The 20,759-nt window shown below is 41.2% G+C and overlaps 1 protein-coding gene across 4 annotated transcripts in view; it reads right to left on the bottom strand.

Moving 5' to 3' along the window:
* LOC108700356 (death-associated protein kinase 2) overlaps positions 1-15,348 on the bottom strand; it is a 63,733-nt gene extending 48,385 nt beyond the window's left edge. Inside the window, exon 1 of one of the 4 annotated variants that reach the window (XM_041574471.1) lies at positions 14,974-15,348. The gene's annotated coding sequence lies outside the window, so the exon portion shown is untranslated. Of the gene's footprint in view, positions 1-5,979; positions 6,104-14,973 lie in introns of those variants that run through there. The other 3 variants (XM_018233471.2, XM_018233477.2, XM_041574469.1) reach the window with 3 other exon arrangements.
* Between the last annotated feature and the right edge of the window lie 5,411 nt (positions 15,349-20,759).

The raw sequence follows: 20,759 nt of genomic DNA, 5'->3' as shown, positions 1-20,759 counted from the left end.
TACTATAGTTTATATAAACAAGCTGCTGTGTAGCCATGGGGGCAGCCATTCAAGCACAGGATACACAGTAGATAAGAGATACGTACTACTATAGTTTATATAAACAAGCTGCTGTGTAGCCATGGGGGTAGCCATTCAATCACAGGATACACAGTAGATAACAGATAAGTACCACTATAGTTTATAAAAACAAGCTGCTGTGTAGCCATGGGGGCAGCCATTCTAGCACAGGATACACAGTAGATAACAGATAAGTACTACTATAGTTTATATAAACAAGTTGCTGTGTAGCCATGGGGGCAGCCATTCAAGCACAGGATACACAGTAGATAACAGATAAGTACTACTATAGTTTATATAAACAAGCAGCAGTGTAGCCATGGGGGCAGCCATTCAAGCACAGGATACACAGTAGATAACAGATAAGTACTACTATAATTTATATAAACAAGCTGCGGTGTAGCCATGGGGGCAGCCATTCAAGCACAGGATACACAGTAGATAACAGATATGTACTACTATAGTTTATATAAACAAGCTGCAATGTAGCCACAGGGGCAGCCATTCAAGCACAGGATACACAGTAGATAACAGATAAGTACTACTATAGTTTATATAAACAAGCTGCTGTGTAGCCATGGGGGCAGCCATTCAAGCACAGGATACACAGTAGATAACAGATAAGTACTACTATAGTTTATATAAACAAGCTGCTGTGTAGCCATGGGGGCAGCCATTCAAGCACAGGATACACAGTAGATAACAGATAAGTACTACTATAGTTTATATAAACAAGCTGCTGTGTAGCTATGGGGGCAGCCATTCAAGCACAGGATACACAGTAGATAACAGATAAGTACTCCTATAGTTTATATAAACAAGCTGCTGTGTAGCCATGGGGGCAGCCATTCAAGCACAGGATACACAGTAGATAACAGATAAGTACTACTATAGTTTATATAAACAAGCTGCTGTGTAGCCATGGGGGCAGCCATTCAAGCACAGGATACACAGTAGATAACAGATAAGTACTCCTATAGTTTATATAAACAAGCTGCTGTGTAGCCATGGGGGCAGCCATTCAAGCACAGGATACACAGTAGATAACAGATAAATTCTACATTAGAACCTCGTGGATTAGCACTTTGTCGGAAGGTTTAATAGAAGGAAAGTAGGACATTGATATCAAAACTTGCCCCTTTCAATACTGGTTTCCAATATTTAAAATACTTAAGAACAATATGAGCAAAAACATCTCACCCTGTTATCCCGCAGCCCCGGTAACAATAAAACTGGAACATATTTCGGCTTCAAAAGCCACAGTTTATGTGTCACATTAATAAACGGCAGAGCAAGACCAGACGACCCGACGCTAAACATGGACGACAGAACGACAGAGATAATCTGACGCCAGAGCCACAGATCTCTGCACATCGGGGCTGGATATGATTTTTGTATCCAAGTTTGGTATTTTCAAGAGATACAATAGAGTCGTCTCCAGGGTCTTTTTTTTTTGTCTTCTATATTAGGAAGAGTCTTGGAGAAATCCGTCGCTGGGAAGAATGAAGCCATAAAGACAAGGAGACGTCCATCGGAATTTCATATATTAAGCAAGGTTCCCAGCTGAGAAGTCTGTATTTATCCAGTTGATATTCAGGCAGTGAAATAGCAACTGTCACATTGTCTGTCTTGTCTCCAACATATTCCACTAATTGCCTGTATCCAACAGCCACTTCTGAGACTCATTTAATGATTTTTATTACTACTTTAGAAATCCTTTAAAGGTCAATAGACATCGCAGTTAATATTTTCTTTTTGCTTTTCCTCCCAAATTCTGTGAAGATTTCATTCTTTCTGCTTTCCGTGAGCCGCCATTGTCTCCAGCTGACCACTCCTACTGATGGTCGAAGATCTCCCGTCTCGCTTTGTGGAAAAATTTGTGAATTTCCAGAGAAATTCGCAAAATGCCGAAAAATCTTTAAAACTCGAAAATTTACGCCATCAATTTTGGACGCACATCCAAAAAGTCGTTCGCGTCAATTATGACGCCGGCGTTAAAGTCAATAGACATCTGAATAGTGCGGCGATTTTGATGCAAGCGACTTTTCAGACGCGAGTCCAAATTTTGTTGAAGCCAGCATAGTTAGTGGGAGCTATTCGCGGCAAAACACTGAAATTAACCACAAATTTGTGCCAGGCTAATTTATTCGCCCATCACTACTAGTTCCTTATCAATATCCATAGCTCTCCCATTGTGTTATAATCACCTACTGAAATTACAATGACATAAGGTAAAGCATCTTAAGGGGCATCATTTGTCACAGAAAAACTAGACCATGAGAAAACACCATATTATTTATATAACCTAAAAAAAAGAAACATCAAATCATAAAGCATAAAGCGACACCATTATACTCAAGGCTGCTGCTGCGAAGAAGAAGAAGAAGAGAGTTTGGTAAGTTGCTTTATGCAGGAGCAGCCCAGAAGTTACCGGGGGTGGGAATCAGGCTATTAAATTGGAAATTTGGCTCTTTAAGTGCAGAGAGTGTAAGAAAGGGAAGCACAAGGCAAGGGTGGCCAATGGTATAAAATTGCAACTGCCTATACTTATCACATACAGTTCCCTAAGTTTTCTCATAGTCTGTACAGAGAGATCCCATAAAACTAAACCAGCATTGGTATTCCCCTGTACTAAGCACAATTCAGCAGGAACAGTCCCCTAAGTTTGCTCATAGTCTGTACAGAGAGATCCCATAAAACTATGGCAGCATAGGTATTCCCTGTACTAAGCACAATTCAGCAGGAACAGTCCCTAAGTTTGCTCATAGTCCGTACAGAGAGATCCCATAAAACTATGGCAGCATAGGTATTCCCCTGTACTAAGCACAATTCAGCAGGAACAGTCCCCTAAGTTTGCTCATAGTCTGTACAGAGAGATCCCATAAAACTATGGCAGCATAGGTATTCCCCTGTACTAAGCACAATTCAGCAGGAACAGCTGCTTAACTAGTGCAAAGAGATGTCATAAAACGATATGCATTGTTTGTATATCGGGGCTCGTCAGAGGCAATATTATTTGGTCTGGCACCCTTGTGGCAACCCTGCTGCTAGGCTTTATTTGTTGTATCACATTATGTTCCTGTAGTTGACAGCACTGACTGCAAAAACATTTCTCTGCATAAAATATTCCTTTTAATATGCCGCCTTATCTAAGAACCCTGCATCCCGGTCTCCCAAGAGCTGATGAAAATCTATACAGAACCGCACGGCTGATCCATAAAAATGTACGAATTCTCCTGAAATAAATAAATAATACGGGTGATAAAAAAAAATCCAATAAGGAAAGGGTTCGTTTCAACTCATCCATCAGGATTATTAAAGCTTTTGACTTCATTTACTAACATTGATCGCTATGAGAAGATACGGCTTTCAGGGATCAGCACTGGGCTCCAAGACTCGCCAATGCTGATAAATTACACGTCAAGGATTACACAAAGGATTTCGACCAATCGGAATTTATTACATTTTTCATACTCAGATGCATTAAATCGACCTGAAAACTCAAATTGAATACAATTCGAGTTTTTTCTCCATAAAAAAAACTTGAATGTCAGGAAGGCTGCAAAAAACTCCCTGGACTTCTCCCATTGACTTAAACAGCAATTCGGCAGGTTTTAGTTGTTGAATTGTCGAATTCGAGTTCTTAAAGGACCAGAGTATGATAAATCTTGAAAATCGAATTCAAATTTTTTTAAAAACTCGAATCAAATTTGAATAGCTCCCTTGTCGAATTTGACAATGTTGACCATAAAAAAATTTGAAAATTTAAATTATAAATTCGACCCTTGATAAATCTGCCCATATATAAACCCAATAAACTGGTTTTGCTTCCAATAAGGATTAATTATATCTTTGTTGGGTTCAAGTACAAGCTACTGTTTTATTATTATAGATTGGATTTGGATTATTTGGATAAAATAAAGTATATGAGAGACAGCATTTCCGTAATTCGGAGCTTTCTGGATTATGGGTTCCCGGATAACTGATCCCATACCTGTACTATGTAGTGTAACTGCCCAGCTATGTATATTTTTTTCTACTGGCCAATGTTCTACATCAGCAGCCTTGCCTATGACATCATTGAGTGACATCAGATAGCTATGCTGGGGGACCTAGCTGATTGTGTGGCTCTACCTTTAAAACATAGAAGCTGAAAGTTGCTGTGTTTTAGCTGCATGGGCATCACTCCCTTTCCAAGGGTAATTTGACGCCAGGACGATAGAATTTCTAAGAATTATTTTTTACATCATGTTCTAATTGGATGTTTTTGGCAGGATGACTGAGATGCAAGCGGAGAGGGGAACTTGGCCAGGCAGGGAGACACAGCTGGATTTTAATACACAAGTTTATGGATATATTCCAGATATAGAACCTACAAAGGTCCTGAATGTGGGAGATGGCGTCGGGCGTAAGGGCCCTCATACAACAGAAAGAAGATGCGCTCACCCTCTACTAGGAGACAACTTTACACAAGAGCACAAGTATCTGCTGGAGGTGCTGCTACAACACAATGCAACATGCTACAAAACCAGTTTGCCAAGTTCCTTCTTTACAAGAGCAATTGCAATGCCAGAGAGTTCTTTATCAATTTCAGAAAAGAACAAAAACCCACTTTGCACATTATAAAAAGTAATAAAGGAGACCATACATGGGCAGATAAAGCTGCTAATATCAGTCCTTAGACCAATTCAGCAATTCAGCTTTCAACAAGTCTTTCTGATTGATATCTGGCCACAATATCGATCAGGAAGGTTTAATTTGCCCAATGCTCCTCATTGTAATCTGATCGTACGGCACTAGGGCCGAATGTTCGGATTACCCAGATATAGTCCTGCCATTAGTGGGCATATTGGGGAAAGATCCGCTCGTTTGGCGGTGTCGGCAGACGATCGGATCTCTTCGTGTATGACCAGCTAAGACAAAGGACAATTATTGCCCTCGTTGCCTTAAAGCATAAAACAGGGGCATATGTAAATCTTTGAAATAACACTGCCTTGGTTAATTAATGGGGAAGAAAAAGACTTAAGTAGGAATAACATGCTCCACTGAGCACTTCAGCACTTTGATTTAAATGGGTTTAAAAGCCTCCTAATCTCTTTGTCATTCCAGGGGGTTAATCTTCTATGCAGAAGGCTTCTCCAATCGGAATTCTTCTTGTACTTCATGTAGCCTCTGTCCCACCACTGCCCTGTGTTGGGCTCTGGAGAAATGAAGCAGTGTCCACAAGCCCATCAGCTTCAGCAAGCTCCTTCATCTTGGGTTTGGTGACTTGACAGTGCCACAATGCTAAGTTACATTACAAGCCAATGCTGCCCAACCGAGTCACCTACTTGCCAGCTGGAGTGAAAAATAGTCGACTGTAGAAGAATTAGTTATCTCTGACAAGCCCTGCCATTAGCCCAGGGGTTAATCTCCTATGCAGTAGGCTTCCCCAACCAGAATTCTTCTAGCTCTGTTGTCATCAGAGCCGGCCCAAAGTAATGTTGTTGCCCAAGACAATACTACTTGTTGCATGGGGCTTCCACCACTCACTCCACCTGCTTACTACCCTCCCCAAGCCCTTCTTGGATTTGGTTGGATTTGGAGCCTTTAGAAACTAGTAACCCAATGCCTCTCTTGTTTATCAGAGGCCACAATATCCTCATTTCTAACATTAAATGAAAAATATAATTTACACGAGTCTGCGACACGTTCACCATCTCTGCAGAATAGGTTGACACAAGAACCACTGGCACAGAAGTAGGAACATCTTCTCTGATCAATGGGAGGCATAGACCAACCAAGCCTCAACAGTCCTACAAAGAATCAGTTGTCTATTATATACAAAGCACTCACATAGTCCTTCCCCATTGTATGCCTTTTCTTACGATTTTACTTTTTAATTAAAGTACAGAAAACCGTTTATAAATTAATATTTACCATGGAGCTGCTGATCTGCAGTCACAGCTGTCTCTGAGCAAGATTTTACTCTAAAAATTCCATTCCATGCCGTGTCCAAGCCTGCCCAGATCATGGGTGCAGCTCTCCCCTCCCACAAGGAAAAGCTTTGCAGTTTGCAATGACAGCAAGCAATCTTTGAGAACTGAACTGGTTCCCAGACATTGTCCTTCACCAGGATACACCCACTGTGTATGAAAGTGCAACTGGGCTCAGTTCCAGCATCATAGAGACACACCAGCAGTATTTACAATAAACTTGGCAGTCCCACGAGTACTGGTTTTGTGTCAACCCTCAGCCCTCTTTTCGTAATTGCCCTTTATTACAGTCACAATCACAGCTTGATTTTCATTCCCAATTACCACTATCTGGGCTTGGAGACCCAACAATGAATCCATTAAACTTCGTCAAGTGAATAAAAGAATGTTTTTGAAATATTAGTCTAATGCCCATGTTAAACTATTTATAGCCGGTAGATAGAGTGTGGTTTGCCCCACAGGAAACTATTAAACTTAGTTTGAGTTTGTTGCAAGCTTCGTGGCATGTCACCTGTATAATGTACAATATTGACCTAAGTGCAGGACCCCCTCTTCTCCACTCTGCACTCCCCTTCTCTTCTTCTAGTATATTGTTATGTTATCTGGTGTGCCCCCTCTTATTATCTAACCTTTCTCCACTTTCAACCTGCTATATGTATTTACTGCATCTCCATCTTCCCTTTTCTCAGTTATTCCATTGGTATTACTTCATTCCACTTCTTCTATCCCCTTAAATCTATTTTTTATTCTTCCCTAGATCCTTCTTTTCCCTTTTCTTTTTCCTGCATTTGCCTACATCCAGCTGGAACTCATGGGGCCTAGGGAAAGAGAGGAGGTCCACATGGCACCAGGAAATGCAGGTCCAATGGTAGAGTAGACTAGTTGAGTAGGCTTAGCCTGAAGATCTACTTTCCTGGTGGGCTAATTTAACTCGGCCTTAGGTAACCACACTAAGATGAAGATCTTCTGCTATCCTTGTGGCCAGTTCAACCAAGTTAGACAGCTAACAACTAGGTAATATCAATTTGTTTAGCCTAAGCAAATAGTCGCATGCAAAGAGTTTAGCCTGCTTTGCTGGTCACCTGAAGGAGTTTATTTGTGATGGTCCTGGCAGATAAATTGGTTGATGAAAGAAATTAGTGTTTGATTTGACACACACAAAAACATCAGGCCATAGTCATAGAAAATGACCAAAATGTCCAGCAAGTTTGAGCCACGAGCAGGTGACATTAAGTTGGCCAAACACCGACCAATAAAATCTGTTGGCTTCTTAGGACATCCAGCTTTGAAACTCCTAAAGTGGACTAGGATAAGGGAGAGGAGCCGTAATGATGCACCATGATATTTAGGTCAAATAATTGTGTAGAGTTAAGCCTTGTGCAGCCTGAAGATCTCCACCTTTCCTGGTGGGGCAGTTTAACTCAGTTTGCCTTACCCAGTGTCTGACTGGGATGCCAGGGGCCCACCAGAAACCTTAGGATTAAGGCCCACTTTGCAAACTATTATACCTCCTCTCCTCACTCAACCTCTTTATTGTCCTAGTCTTTTTTCTCTACATACTATACTCTTTATTCTTCCATTATTAAGCCTCTGTGTTCCCAAAAAGAAATATGGAATGACCATGAAATAGGCCTAATGGTTAGAAGCAAGAGGCCCACTGACACCTGGGCCCACCGGGAGTTTTCCTGGAATCCAGTGGACCAGTCTGACACTCAGCTGCCAACACAATGGGCCAGATCAGGAGAGTGAAGATCAGGTAGACAAAGAAGAAGATATCTACTGGCTTGGATGTTTTTGGCCAAGAGGATTTTCATTTTTGAGTTGCATACATCACACAAAAATATCAAGCCACTGTCTAAGAATTTTAAGTGACACATGTCAGCATTAGACTTCACATTCTGCTTCTCCCTTACTCTCTATTCATTAAATCCCAATACATATTGTGAGCTTCCGGTAGCGAAACCTCAGCTCAGATTTCAGCACATAAATGGAGACTGACCAACTTAAAGAGTTCAAATTGCCGCTTTGCTGGCTTTTATTTGCAAAAAAAACACAAAATCTTCAGCCCACTGGCTTCACATGGGGAATCACTCACACCATAGCAATAACAGTCCCGCTTCACACCCTCACCGGTGTTCACTTTACTCACAGTTGAGTTTAGCCCTTAATGGCTTTCAGCAGACCACCAATCCCAGAATCCTCTCTGGGCACACTTGAGACACTCTTGTCTCCTGGGAGTGGTTTTTCTGGTCCTCTCTCCGGCTCAGGGGAATCACTCTTGTTCCGTGGTGATCACAAGCACATGTGGCCCCTCACCCTTTTCCTCTCTAGGGCAAAGCACCAGCTGCAGGGCTGAGGTGTTGCTCCACACCTCCTTTTAACTAACCTTAATTTACCAATTAGCTAGCTACCTAGTTTCGGCAGCTGCAAAACCTTACATAGAGCAAGGGATGGAATCCCACCCTGCTCTCTTCCATCCACTCCAGGGACCCATGTTCCCAAGCTGGTGCAGAATTAAGCAGCATTACTTGCTGCAGCAACACAGTTTTCCCTGGAGTTTAGATTTCACCAGCTTAATGCTGGTGAAATACACACAATATAGTGCCCATATCTTACAATATCTGTAACATCTCTGACATCTCCACACGCTCTAAGGTTGGTACCGTATATACTCGAGTATAAGCCGAGTTTTTCAGCCCCCAAAATATGCTGAAAAACTCTACCTCGGCTTATACTCGGTTCAAGTGCAAAAACAGTCGCCGGCGTCTAAGAATAGCCGCCGGCATCTAAGAATAGTCGCTGGCGTCCAAGAATAGTCGCCGGCGTCCAAGAATAGTCACCGGCGTCCAAGAATAGTCTCCAAAAATAGGCGTTGGCATCCAAGAATAGTCTCCAAGAATAGTCGCCGGCATCCAAGAATGGTCGTCGGCGTCCAAAAATGAGATGCCGGCACCTCCAATGGGAGCAGAAAAACCCTAAATTTTTTGATTGAAACTTACCAGAAGCTGCTGCATTTCCCACCCTAGGCTTATACTCGGCTTATACTCGAGTCAATCAGCTTTCCCAGTTTTTGGAGGTAAAATTAGGTACCTCGGCTTATACTCGGGACGGCTTATACTCGAGTATATACGGTATATGAAATGATCTTTGCAGTTTTCATACAGTCTGGGAGAAATAATGCTGCTCTGCTGGTGGCTGTGCGTCACTGGGCTGGTACAACACATAACAGCAAGGCACAACTGATAATACAAAGCACATTGATTTAACAAGGCTTTGGTCTGTCTCTTCTAAGAACAGATGGTAACATTCTCTAAAAAAAAATCATGAGACTACTAAAGAATCGCAGCTGTAGGGAGCCTTTTCCAGAGAATCAGTGGTTTATACTGAAGCTTTTTAGACTCAGAAGGAACGTGTCCGCTGGATTATGTCTATTTATTAGGCTAAAATAACTTTGTTAGCTTTAGCTTAACAATACAGGCGTCTCAGGAGAGTGGCCCTTTATAGATAATAGTTGGCTACATGGGAATCCCTGGAGCCCCACATTAATTATCTGTATTTATAGGGAAAATATAGTCTATGTCAGGGCTGCCCCAGAGGAGACCAAGGCAAACGAGAAGGAGCTATTGTTTCCCTTTGACTGTACATTAAATTGGTATAGACTATTGCAAACACTGAATATTTCTTTTCTACATATTTATACTTCCTATAGTAATTGTATCTGTACAAGGGGGTCACATAAAACCCCTTGAAGAACATAGAGGTTGAACTAGCCCTGACTATCTTACACCCCTGGGATTTGCTATGACACTCTGTTACTTGCTAACCCTCATTAACAGGGAGCCAGTTACCCCAACTTCACTAAGGCATGGTTACTTCTGTGTCCTACCTCTTCTTCTCTACAAGACCTACCTCCACACTGAGGCTACTGCCGTAACTATAGAGGGAAAGGTCCAGGTCTGCTTCTTATATACAAGTGGCCTGTAAGGACTGGTAGGCTGGTAGCGGATGGTCACCTGGGACTCAGTAGGACCTGGGCCCACCTGGATTTTTTCCGATATCCCGGTGGGCCAGTCTGACTCTGATGCACCTTCTTCAGAAAAACATTTTGGCCAGGGCTGGAGTATAGAGAGGCATGTACAGCAGCTGCTAAATACCAAACAATACTTTCACCCTTGGTGAGTTCAGTGTCCCTAGATGGTCCGAGGCACCACAATAACTTGTGTTTAATCCACAGAGTAAATTATGAAAAGATGCATAGTTTACAATGGGTCCAGTAACCCATAGCAACAAGGTAATATTTATTGGTTAGCTATTTGAAAACAAAAAAGACAGGATAGTAGATCCCATACCTGTAACTCATGTTATCCTTTACTTATAAAGTGGTGGAATATTCCATAGCGTTGACAGAGATTATACATGATTCACATCAACCCCTGCCCCTCGGGCTCTTACAATCCATGGTCCCTATCACATCAATGTGGACTAATCGCTTCTATTCTACCCCTGGGCCAGATAAAGGATGAGATGCAAGCTGGAAACAATTACGGAGGAATGTTTCGGAGAATTACCCAAGGCCAGCAATACCCTAAACCAGATGTTATCACCAGGAAAGGCCAGCACGGATGAGATGAGCTGATTGTAACAAACAAGATGTGACCAGGAGATAAACACCACGTACCACTGACCATCAAAGACACATGTGGTGGCCGGCCTGAAGCCACATACAGATGACAAGAACTACGCCAGGTCTTCCTTTAGAAGTTCTACAAAGTCAAGATGATAGAGTAGACAGCACATGCTATACGTTACTCGTATTAACACTTTTCTGGTGTCTATTACTTTGCATAACAGAATACAGGCCAACTGTTAAGGGTTGCCAAACACGTGTATAGAGTTGGACTGGCCTGCCGGGGGAACGGGCAATGTCCTGGTGGGCTGTAAAGACGTGTAAATGGTTTACATTTGACAGTTCATAGTTCTATTAGTTATGTAGCACTACTACTGGTCTGAACTGCTGTGTTTAACCAGTAACACACGGATATCAAGCTTTAGTTTTTACACTGACTTCTGCCTTAGTCACACCTTCCTATTTCTGATATTTTTGGTATTAAATCAGCCACACGACTCAGAATCAGTGAAACAAATCTTAATGAGCCAGTCAGATAAAGGGCACTGAACCCTGTCAGATACTGAGACTATATATAGACTTTGCCATAAAGTGAGAGGGCTGCCATTTTATCACTAGACAGGAACTAGAGACAGTGGCATTCAGTCATAAAGCCATTGGTCTGAGTTGGAACCTTACCCTTCACATTCCATACTGACTAACAACCTGGTTGCTATGGTGATAAAGGCCTAGCAACCAAATAGCCGTTTGGGAGTCATTAAGCAAGGTGAATGTTAGAGGCACCAATGACAAAAATGATACCTCCCTGTTTTCTGCAGGACAGTCCCGATTCTTACCGCACTCTACAACCGCACTCTACACTCACACTCTACACTCATACTCTACACTCTATACTCTCACTCTACACTTACACTCTACACTCTCACTCTACACTCACACTCTACACTCACACTCTACACTCTACACTCACACTCTACACTCTCACTCTACACTCACACTCTTCACTCTCACTCTACACTCAAGCTCTACATTAACACTCTACACTCATACTCTACACTCTATACTCTCACTCTACACTTACACTCTACACTCTCACTCTACACTCACACTCTACACTCACACTCTACACTCTACACTCACACTCACCACTCTCACTCTACACTCACACTCTACACTCTACACTCACAATCTACACTAATACTCTACACTAACACTCTACACTAACACTCTACACTCACACTACACTCTCACTCTACACTTACACTCTACACTCACACTCTACACTCACACTCTACACTCACACTCTCACTCTACACTCTCACTCTACACTCACACTCTACACTCACACTCTGCAACAACGAACTTCACCCAAAGCAGAACCTACTACATTTCATACATTACTTACACTCTTCATCTTTCCTTGTCAACTCCGCTACCATTACTAAATGAAAGAATTTGCTAATGTTCTGCTTCTATGTAGGGATCTACAACACAACAGGAAAGCTTGCTGGGGGCAGGGACGATGGTTTCTGTAGAATTTATTAACATTAGCCCAAGGCTCTTTCTGTATTGTCAGTTCTACAGGTCACCACTCGCTTCTCAAGCCTTTCAAATCTCTCTGCAGAAGCCAAAAGGTGACATTCCCAGGAATAGAGACAAATCTATTTATCTACATCAGCCCAAGCAATGTTATGTAACGTTCTACTATATACTCTGTCTTCCCATTCTTATTAGAGCCTGGTATTATTATTATTATCACTGTTATGAACATTTATTTATATAGCGTCAACATATTTCTCATCGCTGTGATACTTTATATACAGAACCTTCCTGCTCTCCCAGGCTGGGCCCTTCTATACAGAACCTTCCTATTCTTCCAGTACTGGGAACTTTATATACAGTACATTCCTATTCTTTTAGGGCACTTTATTATACAGTAACTCCAGAACTGAGCACTTAATTTTTAATTCATTTATTTTAAAAAAATAAAATCTTTAAATCCCTTTAAGGGTAAGGGCACACGCTAAGATTCGGGGAGATTTAGTCACCCGGCGATAAATCGTCTCTTCTTAAGGTGACTAATCTCCTCGAAAACCTTCCCACCAGCTAGAATCGAAATCGCTGGTGGGAAGGCACTCGGATCGCTTCGTTTTTCTGAAGTCGCCCAAAGTTGCCTCACAAGGAAACTTTGGGCGACTTCGGAAAATGAAGCGCTCCGAGTGCCATCCCGCCGATGATTTATATTCTAACCAGTGGGAAGGTTTTCTGGGAGATTAGTCGCCCGAAGAAGAGCCAATTTATCGCCGGGCGACTAAGGGCTCTTACACATGGGCCGTTTCTTCCGTTCAGCCGCAGGGGAGCGAAGGAGTAAACGCACTCAATTATTGTTAAGGGGGCTGTACTCACACAGACGCATGTAAGCGCAGGTGAAATGCAACATTCTGCGTCCCACCTGCGTTTCGCGATTATGTTCGTCTGTGTGAGTACAGCCCCCTTCACAATAACTGACTGCGTCTACTCCTGCGCTCCCCTGCGGCTGAATGGAAGAAAACGCAATGCAGGGGAGCGCGGCAAAAAAACGCCCGTGTGTAAGAGCCCAAAATCTCCCGAATCTTAGCTTGTGCACTTACCCTAAAGCCAAACAATTCCCATTGTAGCAATTCTTTGAAATACATGCTGCATGGCCGCTCACAAGCCAGTGCAGTCTGCAGCAGGGCACCCAATCTACTGCATTAGGCTCAGCCGGTGTGAACTGAACGTGTGTCTCGTTTCAGGGTGAAGGTTAATTGTTGAACAAACTGACAAACAAGAAAAGAGCAATGCTGAGATTTTGCCATTGGCAGCAGCCGGGCACATTTCCCAGAATTCTCTGGGGTTGCAGTGGGATAAAAGCCTAAAACAGGAATTTGGCACAGAACTGCCCGTCTCTACGACAATAATGCAAAAAAGCGATGTTTTTAACTCCTTGCTAGCCAATAAGGATGCCAAAGTGTAGATTAAAGGAACAATAACACCAACAAATAAAAACTGGTGCCAGCTTGGGCCAATCACATTAGTACATATTAATATAGGAGGAGCCCCACACATTAGGCATCATACCAGATAATGTCATTTTGCGCTTACTGTATGTAAAAATTTGAGAGAGGTTTCTAATTATTTTCCTAAACAGAAGAACATCAGAGCAGCCTCTTTCTTTCTCCTGACAACTTCCTTGACTACTTGGTGGTCAGACTGGTGGGAAACTGACCAGCAGGTGGCGCTGTTGTAACAAAATTCATTCATATTAACAGTACATGTATCCCTTAATATCTTGGAATGAGAAAAGAATAAATAATGAATGTAAATCACAAAAGTGCTTAGAATAGCCCCCTCATCCATTTCATATTAACTTATTTTAAAGGTTTACTTATTCTTTAAGGAAATTTGGACCGTAGCAACCAGATAGCTGCTGAAACTCCAAACTGGAGAGCTGCTGAACAAAAAGTAAAATAATTTTTTAAAAAAACACAAATAATAAAAAGAATATGACCAATTGCAAATTGTCTCAGCATATCACTCTGTACATCCTACTAGAATTGAATGCAGAAGTATATATGGGCTGTTTCTCAATGGTGAATAGAATAATAATCGCATCCAATCTTCCTCTGGATCAACTACATTTCCGACGAGGAGCAGCAAAGTGCCCTGAGATACAAGTTACACAACTACACACAGGACTGAACTTGAGGGATGGGAGTCTTTTTTCAACCTCAGCGACTCAGGACTGTTACTGATACTGTGCGGGGGGGGGGGATATGGGTCACTTATTCTACAGTGATACTGGGAGAAGAAAGGGAAAGTAAATCATCAATAAGAAGAATAAAATCTCTCTCTCTCTCTCTATATCTATCTATCTATCTATTATTATTAACATGTATTTATATAGCGCCAACATATTGCGTAGCACTGTATCTATCTATCTACAGTATCATCTATCTATCTATCTATCTATCTATCTATCTATCTATCTATCTATCTATCTATCTATTATCTATCTATCTATCTATCTATCTATCTATCTATCTATCTATCTATCTATCTATCTCTCTCTCTCTCTCTCTCTCTCTCTCTCTCTCTCTAGAAGGTGGAAGCAAACAATGTCCCCCCAATCCCAGCACTCCTGCCGCCCACCAGCCCCACTCATTATTTCATGTACAGTAAATAAATAAATAAAATAAAGAGAGAGTATATCACTGTATATCACTGTATATCACTGTATATCACTGTATATTACTGTATATTACTGTATATTACTGTATATACTGTACATACCCAGCCTTCTCCTCCACGGGCAACTAGATCTTTCTGCTCAGGAGTCACAAGGGGCTTTATCCTTCTGTTTTTCCAAATCCCCGTGATAAATTCCTGGATCCTGGGGGTTTCTTCACCTCTCGTCTGCAGCTCTGCACATGGAATAACCACCTCCTCTCTAAACTTTCTCTTCTCCAGCACTTCAGGGGGCTGAATCTCTGGCTTTTGGGTATTTGTTAGTGTTCAGCTGCTGTAAGCCACACAGTGCTACAGCCAATGGGATTCTCCCTCTCGGGGAATCTGGGGGGGGGCAATACAGGCTGGGCTTGTGAATGCAGGTAGAGAATGTGCAGTGAGTGCAGTAAATTTAGCGAGTAGAGTGAGTAGAGTAAGTGCAGTGAGTGCAGTGAGTAGAGCGAGTGCAGTGAGTAGAGCGAGTGCAGTCAGTAGAGCGAGTGCAGTGAGTAGAGCGAGAGCAGTGAGTAAAGCGAGTGCAGTGAGTAGAGCGAGTGCAGTGAGTGCAGTGAGTAAAGCGAGTGCAGTGAGTAGAGTGAGTGCAGTGAGTAGAGCGAGTGCAGTGAGTGCAGTGAGTAGAGCGAGTGCAGTGAGTAAAGCGAGTGCAGTGAGTAGAGCGAGTGCAGTCAGTAGAGCGAGTGCAGTCAGTAGAGCGAGTGCAGCGAGTGCAGTGAGTAGAGCGAGTACAGTGAGTAGAGCGAGTTCAGTGAGTAGAGTGAGTGCAGTGAGTAAAGTGAGTGCAGTGAGTTCAGCGAGTGCAGTGAGTAGATTGAGTGCAGTGAGTAAAGCAAGTGCAGTGAGTAGAGTGTGTGCAGTGAGTGCAGAATGAGAGTGTCTCTAGCAGGGCTCTGGCTGCTGTACAGTTGCTGTCATACACAAGCAGGGTGCAACCAATGCAGTACAACAGGGGGTCCCCATCCCTCCCCTTCTCTGCTCTTGCTCAGCTCTGGTACTTGCACACCCACAGCAGCACAGGAAGCGAGTGTGTAACACTGTCACTCTCATGCAATGTTAGTAGTAAAGGGAAACTGCTGCACGATGTCGATACTGTGTGTGATGTAAGCACCAAGCAGGGACTGGCCATTTAAAGGCAAAGTGCACCCAGATACCCCTAAAAATAGACACCAATTACTTCTACAGTTACAGTAAATGCCATCTGTCTCACATTGAAATTACTTGGAAATCCAAAATTATATTTATATGATATATATATATATATATTGCATAATGTACTGTGTTATATAACTTCCTGTATGTAGCTCACTGTATAGGAATAGTTGCAGGCTCCTTGATAGAATAACCCACAGAGCATGCAATTTAAGGGGGCTACTTATTAAAGTCTGAAATTTTTAGTGGGAAAAAAACAAATTTTTCGAGATATATTATTATTCGAGATTTAGGATGGAAAAAGTCAGATTCAAAGCTGAAAAAGGAGAAAAGGCACAGGATACACAGCAGATAACAGATAAGCTCTGTAGTATACAATGGGATTCTTCAGAATCTCTTCTGTTATCTACTGTGTATCCTGTGCTTGAATGGCTGCCCCCATGGCTACATAGCAGCTTGTTTATATAAACTATAGTAGTACTTATCTGTTATCTACTGTGTATCCTGTGCTTGAATGGCTGCCCCCATGGCTACACAGCAGCTTGTTTATACAAACTATAGTAGTACTTATCTGTTATCTACTGTGTATCCTGTGCTTGAATGGCTGCCCCCATGGCTACACAGCAGCTTGTTTATATAAACTATAGTAGTACTTATCTGTGATCTACTGTGTATCCTGTGCTTGAATGGCTGCCCCCATGGCTACACAGCAGCTTGTTTATATAAACTATAGTAGTCTCTCTGAAACAAACACACCAGTTTTACCAGTGCAGGGCAACACTACATGATACTGTCATTACTTTAAAACACTTTTTTAATTTTTTGCTGTTTCTGTTCCATTAATAGCAAACCGTGCTCCTCTCATTACATTCCCCCTCTGGTGCTCTGTAGCAATAACTGTGATGCTATTTCATCAGAATCCTATTTAATAACTTCATGGAGATGTGTTGTAACTACTCCCTCTAGAGCCAAAATCATGGAATTACACTTTGAAAAAATTATTTCTTTTTAAACGCTCTTTTTTTTCGACGTGGCGTTTTTTTTTCGGTTTTTTTTTTCAATACTAATAATTTCATGGGGCCCCTGTACCTCCTGTGCCCCCCCTGCAGCCGCTGTGTCTGGCTCCTCTATAGTTTTACATACAGTGGCCCCAGCATTTCAGGACACAGAGGCCCCAGCAATACATCAGTGTATATAATAAAACCCCCATACCTCCCAACGCAGGACAGTCCAGATTTTGACTCAACCTCAGTCCTGGATTGTTACTGAAATGTCCCGACTTTCTCTTTTATCTCCTGCACTGAACTGCCAGAAAAAAATACCAAGTTTCTAACTAAATTGGCTTTTGGCAGAGAGCTCAGAATAGATACTTTTGTAACAAGAAGCAGGTCTCTTGGGAGAACTTAGACAGTTCAAAAGAGAACTAAACCCTAAAAATTAATGTGGCTAAAAATGTCATATTTTATATAGTGAACTTATTGCACCAGCTTAAAGTTTGAGCTTGTCAATAGCAGCAATGATCCAGGACTTCAAACTTGTCACAGGGGGTCACCATCTTGGAAAGTGTCTGTGACACTCACATGCTCAGTGGGCTCTGATTGGCTGTTGAGAAGCTAAGCTTAGGGCTCGTCACTAATTATCCAGCAGAAAATGAGCTTCCCTGGCTGTAATATAAGCTGATGCTACAGGTTTGCTGATTATTAAATTCTGATGCTAATTGCACTGGTTTCTGTGCTGCCATGTAGTAATTATGTGTATTAATTACTAATCAGCCTTATATTGTGACATTTCTATTCTATGTGTACTGTATATTGTGAGTGGCTCCCTAAGCTCAGTAAGTGACAGCAGCACAGAGCATGTGCAGTGAATCAGCAGAAAAGAAGATGGGGAGCTACTGGGGCATCTTTGGAGACACAGATCTTTACTGCTAAAGGGCTGTGGTTGCCTTGGGCTGGTACAGAAGCACAAAACATCATGTACAACATTTCTAGCTACTTCTTTAGTTACGCTTTAGTTCGCTTTTAAAGGGCAATTCCCCTTCACTGTAATAACACATAAAAACCACAAAAATGTGTCCATACTTTCATAACCTGCCAAATTTGTAAAATGGACATGGTAATTAGGGGTTGTGGCCATAAAAACGGGCGTGTGCAAACAATTTCCCTCTTTCTATCTCCTATAGATTAAAATAAAGAAACTAAGGACTAATTAGGATTAACATATATATATATATATATATATATATATATATATATATATATATATATAAATATATATATATATATATATATATATATATATATATATATATATATATATATATATATATATAAAACAAAAAAACTTCCGCACACATAGGTCTTGATAAGTGAGAAAAAGCTGGTAGATTTATTTCGTATGTTTCCTCCGTACCTGCATTGGAGGCGACACAGGGCAAAGGCAATTTGGCTGTCAGCCCCCACCACGGAGGTAGGTGAGGGGGATACTTCCTGACCTTACTATAAGGTCGTAGGGAGATCCTTTGATTGTTTTTATTTATTTCACTCACAGGGTATGTTTTTCCCTGTCACAACAATCACGTAATTTGATACTGGGTGTTTAATTAGCATTGGGAGTCATTGTAGTATTCACCTATACGTGATAGGTGCACTCCTATGATACTACCACTGATATAATGCACACGATTGGCTCAGCTCCATGACACTATCACTGATGCACTCAGTACTATAACCACACCCACTTTTTGTGATGTCACTGGCATGGTTTTGGTGCCATTTTTGTATCCTGTGTGTGTATATAACTTCATGTTCACCTTAGGCTCTGCCCTTCCTGATGACGGCTTGAGTTTGTAAGCCGAAACGTTGAAATAAATCTACCAGCTTTTTATCACTTATCAAGACCTATGTGTGCGGAAGTTTTTTTTGTTTTATTTGAATTTTTGTCCAGCACCTAGGCATTAACATGGCTATCTGAGTGCACCTATCTAGTTATATGTCTATATATATATATATATATATTCCTGCTAGGAAAAATACAAACCCAGTGCTCTTATTTAATGCAATTCCTTGTTCATTACCTGAGTCTTATTTATTCTTATTTTATAGTGTATTTCTCCTATATTAATTGGGGTGCTCTAGCACAGACCTTTATAACAGTTTGTTTTTTGTGAATTGCCTTTTGAAGTGGGAACAAGAAGATTTCAATGAACCCTTACTTATTTCCAGACTTTTACAAAAGTCATTCTACAAACCTGAGAGTGTAGACATCTTAAAGGGGATGTAAAGGCAAAAAAAAAAATAAAATCCCATTATCACTTTCTTTAATGTAAAAGAAATCTATCTCCAATATACTTTAATTAAAAAATTAAAAAATGTGTACCGTTTTTATAATAAACCTGACTGCAATGAAATTCTCCCTTCGTTTTACTTGCTCTGACTGCTGAGGATAGGAAACTTCAGACGGTCCCTAACTGCTCTGCAGGGAAACAATCATACTTTCAAACAGCAGGGGGAGCCCCTACTTTACGTCCCAGAACGGGAGCAGCTTTGTTTGTTTCCCTGTAGAACAGCCGGCGACCATGTAGAGATTCATATCCACAGCAGTCAGAGAAACTAAATGAAAGGGAAATTTCACTGCATACAGTCAGGTTTCTTATAAAAACGGTACAGATTTATTATTGGGAATAGGTTTCTTTTTCAATTAATAAAGTAAAACTGGGATTTTATTTTTGACTTTACATCCTCTTTAATGTTTCCAACTCCAGCTACAGAGACAAATATTTCTTGTTTGTTTAAAGAAAGTTAGCCTATGATTTAGTGTCCCTTGGCATCACGAAACGCGTAAGGTTTTTATGTTTATACATAATGTAAAATACATTTTTGTTCTATTTAAACATTGGGCTCCTGGATTCTACTCTATGGTGTTCCAGATTGGTGCCTGCCTACAATTACTAATTTTCTGTGACTTATAGATAAACATATACTTTATAACCTGACCACAACACAGATGTATGTGAAACAGTATTTAATATTTACCAGTTAACCCGTGTATGGAAAAAGAGGCCACAGGCTGAAATTACCAAGAAAACAAGAAAGTCTGCACAAGAACAAAGCCATTGAATGATTCTTACAGGAAACAGTTCAAGGCTAAAGTGTCAGCTCATATGCAGCCGGATCAGACCCAGAAAACCAAAAATTCAGCAAAATTGCTGAATAAAATGGGAAATTGGTGGTTAAAATGACATGACGCATTTGAGAAGGATTATAACGTTGAATACTGCAAAAAATTGAATACTGCAAAAAAAAAAAAGTATAAATGTTTGTCTATGGTGATTATTTCAACTGTTTTCGGAGAGATTTGTGATATATATTGGGAGCATGGGTGCCAGTTTAACATTATATTGTCTACTAGGTGATGCTACTGCTGCCAATTTTTATTTGTTTTCACTATTACGCATGCTTTTTGCACACACTAACCTACAATATAAAACTTTCCCTTTAAAGCACCCCCGTTGGGAGGTATAGGGGTTCACCTGTACTGCTGGGTTATGTAGATGGAGCAAACATGCACTGCTGGAGAGACCTGAGGGCAGATTTGAGAACAATTATACCCAATGGGTAATAGCTGATAACACTAAATAAAAATAACACCTGCTCCAAGTCTTAACGGATAAGTAAACCTTTAAA

Source organism: Xenopus laevis, chromosome 8S, assembly GCF_017654675.1.
Source record: "Xenopus laevis strain J_2021 chromosome 8S, Xenopus_laevis_v10.1, whole genome shotgun sequence".
Classification (NCBI taxonomy): domain Eukaryota; kingdom Metazoa; phylum Chordata; class Amphibia; order Anura; family Pipidae; genus Xenopus; species Xenopus laevis.
The sequence above is the reverse complement of the archived record's forward strand: the minus strand, read 5'-3'. Positions and strand labels throughout refer to the sequence as shown.